Below are 14440 nucleotides of genomic sequence, written 5' to 3' on the forward strand. Positions count from 1 at the left end.
GTTGGAAACTAATCTGTTGCTTCAATCAGTTGTGAGTCTATCATATTTTGCTTATCAGCTGATTCTTCAGCTGTACACGTCATCAATTAACGAAAAGGACATTCAATCGACAACAGTACAAAGCAGATAGTGGGAACGCCACATATCAGAAAGCTGTAGTGTATGAATGTTAGAGGAATATCGACATGGAAATCAATGGATATAAAGTTTCAAACTGTATTGATTATTACCGTTGAAGAGAAGCATATAAATAGTAGAAGAAAACAGCTGAGAATGTTACCAAAAATTATAACCAACGATTCACTGTTCTATCTTGCTGTTACTCTGCTACAATTCTCGCTTATACTCAAAAAATTCGAAGCTCACACTTATCTGATTTATTCATAGCATTCTAGGCTACTTTTCGAGCTTACTAGCACAAATTATTTTGTTGTAAATTCGATCTTAGAAGAGATCAGTTGTGCTAAGTCTAGTAGAGTACTGTGAAATATTTTGTAAACTAAGAGTTTCAGTTTTGGCATTGTTAAGTCCAAACTGAAGTGGGTCTGTACAAGTGGTTGTATCAATCAAATTATTTTAGTGGATTTCATATCCTTGTGATAGAAGGGGTGACGTAGGAGTGATTGAAATCTCCGAAAATCCATAAATTATGTGTGTTCTTAATTCAGTTTTTATTCTATCTATAAGTCAGTTTATTTCCGAACTTTTAAATGATTTATATCGACTGACAAGATTCCAAGTTTCAATTTGTTAAAAAACTGACTCAACATTCGAAAAGATTATAAAAATCGTGAGTGTTTATTCAACCCAGCCCCTTCTAAACATTCTTTAACCAGTTAATCGATCCTATCAAGTAGTATCAGAGCTTTTGAATCTTGTCCCTGAATATTCTTATCCACAAAACTAATAACCATATCTTCATTCAATAAGATTCCCATGTTTTCCAGAGAATATTTCGACGACTGGAAAATCAGATGCAAGCTCATTTATCTACACATGACGATGACATGTGGTACGTTATTACTGACGGACCCATGAAGATATTAAAAGCAAACACAGCTGTTGCAATAACTGAAGGGGCACCACATCATGTTGAAAAGCCTAGAGAGGAATGGACAACTGAAGATAAGAGGAAAGACAATCTTGACAATGTGGCTAAGGACATCTTATATAAAACTGCTGGATAAAGTTACTTTCAGCAAAATCAAAATGTGCAAAACTGCCAAACAGATATGAGAGAAACTGATTCAGCTTTGCGAAGGAAACGAGCAAACCAAAGAGAACAAGCTATCAGTCGCTGTTCAGAAATTCGACAACATCAAGATGAAGGTTGGAGAATCCATGCATGAATACGATGAAAGGATCAGCAGTATTGTAAATGAGCTGAATGCATCGGGAAAGTTGTATTCTAACAAAGAAGTAGCATCTAAATGTGGTAAGAGGTCTTCCCAAAAAGTGGGACGTCAAGATCATGGCTATGCGTTAATTAAAGGACATTAATAATATCGAACTTCATGATTTGTTCATTGATCTAAAGGCCTACAAATTTAAACTACAAAACAGAGAAGGGGAACCTTCTACATCAAATGTCACAACTGCCTTAATTACTATCAACATGGAACCAATCTGTTTCAGTTGACAAATCTACTGATAAATTGAGTGATTATGCAATGTCATTGTTTATCAAGAAATTTGGAAGATTCATGCGAAGAAATCAAGGAAATTTCCAGAAACAGTATCAGAAAAACAACTCAAAGGAAGAATCCTATGCATGCTACAACTGTGGCAAGTCTGGTCATTTTATTGCGAATTTTCCTAAGCCGAAGAAGGACAGTCGAGGCTCAAATGAGAAGGGAAAGAAGCCTTATGAGCACAAAAGAAGAACCAAATATGACAAAAAATATCTCAGAAAGAAACCCGAGGTACTTCTAGCTGAGGCAGAGTAAATCAAAGTGGGCAAAAACTGAAAGTGAAGAGTCAGAACCTGAAAGCCCAATCAGTTCGAGTGATGAAGAGGAAGAAGTCAAGTGTTTAATGGCAGATGATGCTGAACTGGAGTCAGCAAGTGAACAGGTATTTGACTTCAGCTCTACTGATTTCACTCGTCAAGAACTCATTACCACATTGCATGACATGATAAATGAGTATCACAAACTTGATCGATCATTTGAGAAGATCAGAGCTGAGCAAAATGATCCCAATGATAAAAAACTGAAACTGATGAGTCAGTTGAAATGTTAAGTTTAAAAAGGGAGATTGCAAAGCAAAAAGCTGAAATGATTGAGAACCAAGCTTCGATATATCAGTTAAAAACTGAAATTTCAAAACATACTGAACTGATTCAAGCTTGGAACAAATCTTCAGTTACATTGACTGAAATGCAGAATGCACAAAAATAAGTTGATGATAAAACTGGTTTAGGCTTTAACAGTCATGTTGAAAATTCTGCAAGTGATACACAGCCAAAGGTGAATGAAAACAAAGGAAAGTACATTACCTTTGTAAAATCAACTATGGTAAATGAATTATCAGAACCAAGTAAACCTGTTGTTCAATCGACTGATAGTAAGAACAAAGCCAAATGGTATGGAATTGGATACTGCCCTGAGAGTTCAACTGATTCAAGAAACTGGTCTCTTTAACGATTCAATTACAAAAATCAGCAATCAAGGAATGGCTATTACAATTAATACAACTGTAAGCCAGTTCAGAAACGGTATCAAAAGAACAATAAGTTGAAAAAGGGTACAAATCATACTGTTTCTTCTTCACACCACACACTTAATACCCCAAAATCGAGAAAGACTATTTGGAATACATCGACTGGAAAGTCAGTTAGACTGGTCCAAGTCTGGGTTTCTAAAGGACTAATCAGTTTAGGACCCAAATAAATATGGGTACCAAGATCATATACTGTGTGTGATTGCAGGTAACAGGTACAAACAAAGAATCCACCTGGTATCTAGACAGTGGTTGTTCATGGCACATGACAGGGGATGCAAGTCTGCTATCTCAATTGATCATATATTCTGGACCATACATCAGTTTTGGAGACAATTTCAAAGATAAAATTGTGGGTAAGGGTAAGCTTATCCATGATAACTTTACTGTCAAAGATGTTTTAAAAGTTGAGAATTTAAAGTATAACCTGATTAGTATCAGTCAGTTATGCGACAATAATTTCTCAGTTCTGTTCGACAAACACACTTGCTCTGTTAGTGTAAGGCCCGAGAATTCGATTACCGTAATTTGAAATGATTTGGTGATAATTGAGGTGATTATAAACGAAAATGATCGGACCGGAAAAGATTGAAGAAAACACGAAAATTGTGCGAGGACAGAACACCTCGCGCATAGGCGCGACAAGGAGCCGCACACATGCGCGTGGGTGGCAGAAGACCTCGCGCATATGCGCGAGATAAGGGCACGCATATGCGCGAGCTGTGCGTAATGTGAGTATCGAGTCCAGAAGGCTGGGCGCACATGTGCGATGTGATCCGCGCACCTGCGCGCGCATGGCAAGGAAGTTGGCGCATATGCGCCGGATGGAAGCGCGCATATGCGCGAGTTGCATTGCACGAGACAGTAGGTCTCGCGCATATGCGCGACGATGGGGCGCGCATATGCGCGAGCTGTCGTGACGAAGACGCGTCGAGACTTTGTGTTTCGCGCATATGCGCCGCTGTTGGTCGTGTATATGCGCGAGACGTGCAGTATGCACAACGAGCCACTTGCTTCACATGCATGTATATGTGTGTATATATATATAATATATATATATATATATATATACACAATCGTATTTCCTTCATTCCAAAGGAAAGGAAACCGAGAAAAGGTTCCGGGAAAAGCTTTAGCTTCTTGATGATTTTCAATTCTGATCGTGCCAAATCCATTCATCTGATTTTGAATCTGAATACAGCACAGTGTTTCTAGCGACGACAGCTACAACTGGACGTAAGTTTTGTTACGTTTAGACATGATTTGAAATTATGATATTGTCAGAAGTGAATATGAATCATATATGGTGTTTCTGATATAGTAGACATTGTATAAACAAAATCAGACTGAAGAACAGACTAGTTACGCAATTGTTATGATTTTCTGAAGAGATATGATTGAGATTGCGCAGATTTAATATTGCGGTATGTTATTACTGAAATCATGAGTGTATTGATACCGATCATGAGTTATGATATTATATTTGTGATATTGAAATTGACGGGGTTATTGAGACTGTGTTATTATGCCGTCGAAACATCGGTAGATTGATTTTGATCAGACTCAGTATTGATTGGGATTGTATTGTTGTATCGTGACATTGATCAGATTAGGTTTGATTTGAGTTTTTATCAGCACAGATTTTGAATTGAGTTATACATTGAGACAGTATATTCGATATTGATATTGCCAGATTGATTTGGACAGAAAGTGAGCTCGAGACTTCGACAGAGTCTGATCGACAGAACGAAACGAAAGGTATAAATTGATGTTGATGCGGGATTGCACAAATCGAGTTGGATTCGTCTTGAGTTTCCCAAAATCACATACTTATTTTATTGCATTGTTATTTGCAATTGAATGATATTGATATATTTGATTTATTGATTTATGTACTGAGTCATAGGCGGATACGTCTAGTCGTACATGAGTAATCTTGTGACAATAGTGCCGGGTAGTGATGGAATCGTCACTGGCATATTACACATTGTCAGAGGATAGGATATTGGTGAAAATGCCAAATTATGTGGCGGATAGGTCAAGACATTAGATGTTTGGTTATACCGAAGTGGATAGAATTGGAGTTTCTTCTATGACTGATGTTCGATATGTAATACCAACATCTGCCAGACGTTTGGCTATATCGGAGTGGATAGAATTGGAGTTTCTTCTATTACTAGTGTTCGATATGAAAAGAGCCAAAGTCCATGAATAAGAACATATCACCACCCCGATCAGTAGTGTAGGTGGGTGTATGTTCTTATTCCGATCGGGATCCCTAGATTAGGACGCGTCGAGTCAAAGTCCAGGAGTCACGGAGTGTGATTCAGAGTCTGTGTTGATTCATGTGTCGGATTTGGTACATGTTATATTCAGAGTTTGTACTGATTTACGTTTCTGATTTGATATATGTTATGAATGTTTATTTAATGTTTTTATATGGTTTATAAGAAATGCATGTATACATGATTTATACTGGGAATATAATTCTCACCGGAGTTATCCGGCTTTGTCCTGTTTGTATGTGTGCATGACAACAGGTGGGATAGGATCAGGGTCAAGACAAGAAGAGGGAGATCATGATTAGAGTGGAGACTATGGACTTGGATTAGAGATAGTGTTTGAATACATGATAATTAGTTGTTAAACCTTAGTTTTATTGAATATAGACCGTACAGGACTTGTACTTTATTTTATACGAATATGTATATTAGTTCATTCCATTACGTTCCGCATTTAAAGAATTTTTTTTATGACCCAAATTATTTGAATTAGTACATTGATCCTAATGATGATTAAGAATTGGATTAGTGTTCGGGTCCCCACAGTTAGAGACTCAATTGATGAGGTCATCCTAACTGGCAATCATTGTGGAACTACTTACAAAGTCAGTTGGACTTATCAACCTTATGCACCAGTTTGTTTATTAACTTCCAAATCTTCTAAAAACTGGTTGTGACATAAGAGGTTGAACCACTTAAACTTTAAATATATTTCCTATCTGAGTAACCATGATCTTATAACTGGTTTGCCCAAAATTGATTTTTCAAAAGATAAATTTTTTCAACATGTCGGTTTGGTAAGCAAGTTAGATCTTTATTTAAAAACAGAGGTTGTAAATCATCCTCCCGATGATTAGAACTGTTACATATCGATCTTTTTAGTCCAATACCAGTCATGAGTTTAGGGGGAATGAAATACACCTTAGTAGTTGTGGATGATTTTTCAAGATTTACTTGGATCATATTTCTCAAATCCAAAGACCAAACTGCTGCACAACTGATTATACTCTTTAAAAGATTATTAAATGAAAAAAAAGTTTGATTGATCGAATAAGGTTTGATCGAGGACTGAATTCATCATTCAAAATCTTTCAACATTTTTAGAAAATACTGGGATCAAGCATTAGCTCTCAGCAGCTAGAACCCCTCAGCAAAATGGTGTAGTTGAGAGAAGAATCGGACCCTTAAAGGAGTTGCTAGAACAATGCTTGCTGATTCTGGTATTTCTCAAAGATTTTGGGCAGAAGCAGTAAACACTGCATGCTACACTTAGAACATATCAATGATTAATAAGAATCATGTGAAAATACCATATGAGATCTGGCATAGACGAAAAATTATGGTTTCATAATTTAAAATATTCGGCTGCAGATGTTTTTATTCTTGATAAGGGCAAAAATCATTTAAAAGCTTTTGATGCTAAATCTGCAGAGGGAATATTTCTTGGATATTCTTCAGTTAGTAATGCTTATAGAGTATTTAATAAAAGCACTTTAAATGTTTAAGAATCAATACATGTTGTATTTGATGAATCTGTGCTAACTGACAAGCCAACTGATTCAGTTGAGCTAGTTGATTGATTTACAAATATCAGTTTGGAGGATGATACTGAAGAAGAGAGTCATATCAATCGAAACATACGTCAAACACCTGAACCAGAAGTATTGGATCAATCAATTGAAGAGGTAGTTGTTCCTGATAATCAGTTGGTGGAGCACATTGATGATATTCAGTTACCAACTGATACAGCTCCAACTGAAACTGAAGAAAACATTCAGTTGCCAGCTGAAGCAGTTGCTGATTTGGATGTAACAAATGCCGATTACAGATGAAAGAAATCACATCCTCCAGAATTGGTGATTGGTAATCCATCTGATCTAGTAAGAACTAGAAATCAAATGCTTAACTTATTTATTAATTCTGCTTTTGTTTCACAATTGGAACCAAAGAAAACTGATGAAGCTCTTGCTGATCCTAACTAGATAAATGCAATGCAAGAGGAGCTAAATCAGTTTACCCATAACAATGTCTAGAACTCAGTTCTAAGACAAGTTTGTAAAAATATTATAGGTACAAAATGGGTATTCAGAAACAAACTGAACGAAGATAGTTCAGCTGCACGCAACAAAGCAAGACTTGTAGCTCAAGGATACAGACAAGAAGAAGGAATTGACTATGATGAAATGTATGCACTAGTTGCAAGACTGGAAGCAATTAGAATTTTCTTTGCTTATGCATCATTGAAGAACTTCAAAGTTTACCAGATGGACGTGAAGAGTGCCTTCCTGAATGGTCAGTTACAGGAAGAAGTTTATGTTGAACAACCTCCAGGTTTTATCAGTCACTCTTTTCCTGATTATGTCTATCATTTGAACAAAGCTTTATATGGTCTTAAACAAGCTTCAAGAGCTTGGTATGAAACACTTTCAAAATTTCTAACTAATCATGATTTTACTGTTGGATCATTTGATAAGATTTGTTCAAATTTTCTAAGAATGATCACATTTTAATTGTGCAAATTTATGTTGATGATTTTATATTTGGGTCAACTAACCCCAAATAATGTGAGAAGTTTTCCAAGTCAATGCAGGACAAATTTGAGATGAGTATGATGGGTGAACTGACATTTTTCCTCGGTCTGCAAGTTAAGCAACTAAAAACTGGTATTTTTATCAGTCAAACCAAGTATACGAAGGAACTGCTCAAGAAATTTGGCATGAAAACATGCTCAGCTGCAAACACTCCCATGAGTGAATCAGTTAAACTTGGCAATGATCAAGGGGGAATATCAGTTGCGACAACACTCTACAGAGGTTTAATAGGTTCATTATTGTACCTATATGCTAGTCATCCTGATATTGTATTTGTTGTGTGTATGTGTGTCGAATTTCAGGCAAATCCTAAGCAATCACATTTTTCAGTTGCCAAATGAATTTTAAAATATCTTAAAGACACACAAAATGTGAGATTATGGTTTGCTAAAGACTCTTCTTTCAATTTAGTTAGATATTCAGATGCAGATTATGTAAGATGTAAGCTAGATCGTAAAAGCACCAGTGAATCTTGTCAGTTTCTTGGAGACAGACTAATCTCATGGTTCAGCATGAAGCAAACATCCATAGCTACTTCCACAACTGAAGCAGAATATCTTGCTGCTGTAAGCTGCTGTGCCCAACAGCTCTGGATTCAGCAACAACTGAAAGATTATGGAGTTGATGCAAAAGAATCTCTCATATTTTGTGACAATACAATCACAATTGCGATCACAAACAATCTAGTTCTTCACTCACGGACCAAGTACATTGATGTTAGGCATCATTTCATCAGAGATCATGCTCTGAAGAAAGCAATCAGACTGGAATATGTGTCAACTGAACAACAAGCTGCTGACATCTTCACCAAACCATTACCAGAGACTAAGTTTTCTCACTTTCGCAATATTCTTGGTTTAATTGACTTTTCTTAATTATATCAGTTTTATTGTTATTTTGTTAGTTGATGTTCATTCAGTTAGTCATTTATCAGTAACTGTATTCAGTTAGTTAATTGTTTGTCAACTGATGCCAGTTAGGTTTGCAGATAAGAAAAGAGACAACAATGAATCGTAACAGCATTCATCTTGAATAGAATCTAAGACAAGTTACATGATTCAGTTCTCTCTCATCAACATCTTGCCAAAGAGAAATCCAATTGAACATATCATGGGAATTAAGTCTTCTGAAGGATTCTGAAGAGGAGATCTTTTCAAGCTGATTTCACTCCTTCCACAACATCACATGCATCAAAACTTGATCGGTGACAAGCTCTGAAACTTGATCAACTTCAAAACGCTGCATATACTTTCTTGCAGTAGCTCTCTATTTGTTAGAAAAACCAAATCATTGAGCTAAATGGTCTGGAGATCTTGAACTTTGATCCAAGAAGACATAACCTTTAACCAGCCATATTCTTCGATGGTCTCCTTCAAACTCTCCAAACGTCGGAGTGTTGATGCAGAAACAGGGACGTTGGAATTACTTGAACCAGCCATGTGTGCTTATTTGTTATCGACTAATGTCTTTGCTCTTATTTATATACAGGTTGTTATCGAAGAAATAGAAGAAGTTGAAGAGACTCAAGTCAACTGAAAGCTTTTGACTTATTCCGACTGAGTTTTTCTTACCCTTACTTTTATATATATGCATTTATTTATGAGGAATATCGAATTAAAAAGTTAACTGAGAAGATAACAGTCAGTTGGTCTTCAACTGAAATGACTCAGTTTCTAACTTATCCTTCAGATGCAGACATAACTGATCTTCTCATATAAGTTAACTGATTAATCAGATAATATTCTATATTAAATGATGTAACTGATTGATTACGCATTTAATTTCCTTCTTTCATTGAACAGTACTTTGAAACGTGGACCCACATGGTCCATTTAAATTCTACACATGTTTTCATCACGTACACATGTTTTATTCAAATTTTCTTGGACTGACACGTGTCCCTAAATTTGAATTGTCACATACATATGTACTACACCTGCTCCAAGTCAGTTTCCTTTACGCTTATTTTGAATTACAAAGCAAATCCAAACTCTAAGCTCTCTCTCGTAGAAAATCATCTTATCTAATGGTGAATCAAGTTCCATCTCATGTTCTAAATGCTATGGCAATCAACTTTGCCTCAATCATGATTGTTCCAGATGAAGCTATGAAGAACATCTTCAACAAACTGGAAGCAGCTGGACTCAAACAATTTTTGGGATAATCTTCTCAGGAGATTTATCCCAAGGAGATTCGGGATCTTTATGCCAATGGCTATGTTACTACTACCGGCACCATCACAACTACAATCAATGGTCAGCTGTTGATCATCTATGAGGACCTCTTCTGCAACATATTTCAGCTGCCTTCTGATGTGCTAGCTAACATATCGGAGATCAAAACTGCTGATGTTGAAGAAATGCAAACTCTAATTTCTGCTGATGGACGGAAAATCAAAATTTCCGATCCGAAGAAGGAACTTAAGCCAGAAGTTCAGTTGCTGGCTGATATTGTAGCCAAGGGCTATTAGCAAAGTTTGGATCCTTTGCTGCACTCACGTTGGAAAAAGTTCAAGATATGACTGCTATCATGGCTGGCAGAAGAGTGAACTGGAGGAATATCATTTTCAACATTCTGAGGAATATGTTTCAGTCGTCCAAACAATCTAGGGATATGCAGTGCAGCTCAGCTATTTGCTGAAAGTAAAAGGGTTGGTGGGTGATGATTCCGAATGATCATCCAAACTCAAAGTCTTCAATGCCAAGAATGTCCAGCCGCCAAAGCCAAAACTAGACATGTTTCTTGAGCAATTCTTGAAGGTGAAGAAGGAGATAAGGATGGAAGAGGCTCCCAAATCAGTCCAGAAAACCAAGAAGACAATCCGGAAGAAGATAACCAAGAATAAACTGATTATCATCGAGTCTGATTCTGAGAAGACTCCCTCACCCAAAATCACCAAAAAGCCCAGGACTTTAAAAACCAAACCTACGGTTGCAGTTGGAACCAGTCCAACTTAAAGGCTGCTTCAGTCAGGAGCTCAACCCTGAGAGTCGTACCAGCTGAACCATCAACTGAGGTTCAATTACCTCTTTATGTTGACCAACCGAAGAAAATGAAGATCACCGAATCTGGTGATGAGATAAAATCAACTGGAGTAAAGGCTCCTTTAATCACTATTTCTGGCTTCAACCCTCTACCCATTGCCAGACCCAAAGGGGTAGTGATTACAGAAAGGATCGATGCAACAACTTCAGTATTGAGTCTCCCTCATGTCCCGACTGATCCTAAAGGCAAGGGGAAGTTGCAAGAAGAACTCCGACCAACCAACACAGTCTAAACTCACATTGATCTAATATGGAAAGAGATCAATGCATTTTCCACGAACAAGGTCAAAATTTACAAGGAATGGGTCAGATTCAGAGTTGAAGTTTTTGCCAAGCAAATTTAGAAGAAATCAGTTCTGAAGAAATTTGTTGAACTAGAAAGAGCTGTTCTGAAGGTGGTCAAATCTGCTTCGGTTGTGCAGGCTTTGCAATGTGAAAAGTATTTCTTTGATCAAATACGATCCAAGCAGTTAGAAAAAATGGTTGCTCAGTTACGACTGAATTATTATCCTACCAGTCCAACAGTTTTCAATGACAAAGATGTCTATAATCAACTGGAAATGGATCTAGTCTTGTTGCAGAGGGAAATTAAACAACGAGAAATGGACCAAGAATTGATTATTCAAGCAGATTCCCAAGATCCTTCATCTGAAGAGCAGACTGAACAATCAGTTCAAGAGACAAAAAAAGGCCCAGTTGCTGAATCTTCTCAGCAAGCAACTGCTCCTTCCACAACTGAAGCACAACCATCACCGAATGCTCCTCCATCTTCAACTGCAGAACTTGTACTTTATTCTAATACTGAGTTATCATTGAAAAATCTTGACGAGGTGATCAAATCAGTAACTGATAGAGGTCATATTTGTTTATTTTGATGCATTGTGTGAGTCGTAGTTTGCATCGTTATGGGTTATATTGAGTATGCATTCTATTTATTTCTTCTTATTTTATTGCATTTGATCACCGCTCACTGAAGTTAAGTTAATGTACAGAAAAATGGAGAAAAATCAACTGAAAGAGAAGGCTGGGGACAAAAGATGTCGCGCTAGGGTGGTCAAACTTTACCACCTCAGCGCGAGTGCAGCAGAAAAACGAGTGCCAAGCAGAACACCTCGTGCTAGGGCGATCAAACTTGACTGCCCCAGCGCGAGAGGCTGAAGGAAAAAGAACAGGAGACCTCGCGCTAGGGCGATCAAACTTGACTGCCCCAGCGCGAGAGGCTGAAGGAAAAAGAACAGGAGACCTCGCGCTAGGGCGGTAAAGTTTGACCTCTCCAACGCGAGAGGCTGCGGAAGACACCAGCAGGATAGAAGATCGCGTGCTGGGGCGGTGAAACTTGACCGCCCCAGCACGACTCAACAAGGAAGTTTTCGATTTGGCTTTTATTCAACTTGGAAGGTGGAAGGCTAAAGGAGGGAACCCTAGGCACGAAAAAGAGGACATCATTCAGTAGCCAAGGAGCCTAGATGAGGGAGAAAACTTGGATCAAGTGCTTGGATTGAAGATTTGAGATTTCTGGGCACCTGTTGGAAACTTAATTCCGGTGTTTTGAAAAAAGATGAACCAACTGAACTAAGCAACTGAACTGATCGCCAACTGAACACGTCATCAGCTGAATTTAGTAAACTGATCGATACAACTGAAGTTCATTCTCGCCAACTGATTCTTTACCAGCTGATCTTTCAGCTGTACACGTCATCAGTTGAAAGCGACAACCGACAGATAGTACAAATACCTGCAACTGGTAGTGGAACGCCGCATTTCAGAAAAGCAGTGTACGGCTGTCAGAGTATATCGACGTGGCAATCAACGGTTAGAATATTAAAATATCCTTTAATGTTACCGTTGAGAGAGAAGCATATAAATATTCGAAGATAGCAGCTGAAGAAACAACAACTGATCTTAGCTATCTCATTATACTTGCTGTTACGCTGCTAAAATATCTACTCATACTCAGAAGCCAAAAGCTCTCGCTTACTAGTTTTATCAGTAGCATTCAAGGCTACATTCTCGAGCTTAAATAGTACTTTGTAATCTTTGATAGATTTTCTAAGTTGTGCTAACATCAGTTACCATCTGTAAAAGTGTTATATACTAAGAGTTTCAGTTGTGACAAAGTGATAAGTCCAAACTGAAGTGGGTCATGCAGTATCTTGTATTTTATCAAAGTCTTTTAGTGGATATCCTATCTTCGTGATAGAAGGGGTGACGTAGGAGTTATTCAAGTCTCCGAATATCCAGAAACATATTGTGTTATCTTTACTTCAGTCATTATTTTCAGTTAGATACTTTATCTTTCAGTCAGTTCATTTTCCGCAACTGTTTTGTTTAGTTTAACTGATTGTCATTGACCGACGGGATATTTAGTTTCAGTTTGTAACATAACTGAACTCATATTGTAGAAGAATACTTAAATTCGAGAAGTGTTTATTCAACCTCCCCTTCTAAACACTCTTTTTAGTTTAACCGATCCTTTCAAGTGGTATCAGAGCAGTTATATCTCGTCTCAGAACATCTATACTCAAATTGTTCATTATGTCTTCATTCAACAAGATTCCTATGTTCTCTAGAGAAGACTTCGATGATTGGAAGATCAAGATGCAGGCTCACCTAGCTGCACAAGATGATGATATGTGGTACGTTATAACTGACGGACCCATGAAGATTTTGAAAGCAAACACAGCTGTTGCCATTACTGATGGGGCACCTCATCGTATAGAAAAGCCCAGAGAAGAATGGACCACAGTGGATAAAAGTAAAGTCAACTTGGATAATGTGGCAAAGGATATACTATACAAGACGCTGGATAAAGTACCTTTCAGCAAAATCAAAATGTGCAAGACAGCCAAAGAGATTTGGGAGAAGCTGATCCAGCTCCGCGAAGAGAACGAACAAACAAAAGAAAACAAGCTTTCTGTTGCTGTCCAAAAGTTTGATAATATCAAAATGAGAGTTGGTGAAACGATGCATGATTATGATGAAAGAACCAGCTGCAGCATCAATGAACTAAATGCACTTGGAAAAGTGTACTCAAACAAAGAAGTTTCATTGAAGATAATCAGAGGTCTTCCCAAGGAGTGGGATGTGAAGACCATGGCAATGAGGGAATACAAGGATCTGAACAAAGTTAAGCTTCATGATCTATTTGCTGATTTGAAAGCCTACGAGTTTGAGTTGCAAACTCGAGAAGGAGAATCTTCTACTCCAGCAGTCACAACTGCCTTAGCTGCTGTTAGAACAGAACCAACTGGTTCAGTTGAAAAAGCTGCTGATCAACTAAGCAATGATGCCATGTCATGGTTCATCAAAAAGTTTGGAAGATTTATGAGGAAAAATCAAGGAAACTTTCAAAATAGATATCAAAGAAGCAATTCCAAGGAAGAATCAAAGGCTTGCTACAACTGTGGCAAACCAGGTCACTTAATTGCTGACTGTACCAAACCAAAGAAAGACAGTCAGGGCTCAACTGAAAGAAGAAATAAACCATATGAGCACAAAAATAGATCCAAAGATGACAAGAAGTTCTCCAGGAATAAGCATGAAGTGCTCTTGGCTGAAGAGAGCAAATCAAAGTGGGCAGACACTGACTGCGAGGAGTCAGAACCAGAAACTTCATGCAGTTCTAGTGACAATGAAGAAGAAGTAGAAATGTCTGATGGCTGATGATACAGAACTGGAGTCCAGCAGCCAACAGGTCAATTGATTTTACGAGAGAAGAACTTATTTCAATATTGCATGATATGGTTAGTGAGTATCAAAAGCTTTCCTTATCATTTGAAAAGGCCATAGCAAAGCAAACTGA

Source organism: Primulina eburnea, chromosome 14, assembly GCF_022965805.1.
Source record: "Primulina eburnea isolate SZY01 chromosome 14, ASM2296580v1, whole genome shotgun sequence".
Taxonomy (NCBI): domain Eukaryota; kingdom Viridiplantae; phylum Streptophyta; class Magnoliopsida; order Lamiales; family Gesneriaceae; genus Primulina; species Primulina eburnea.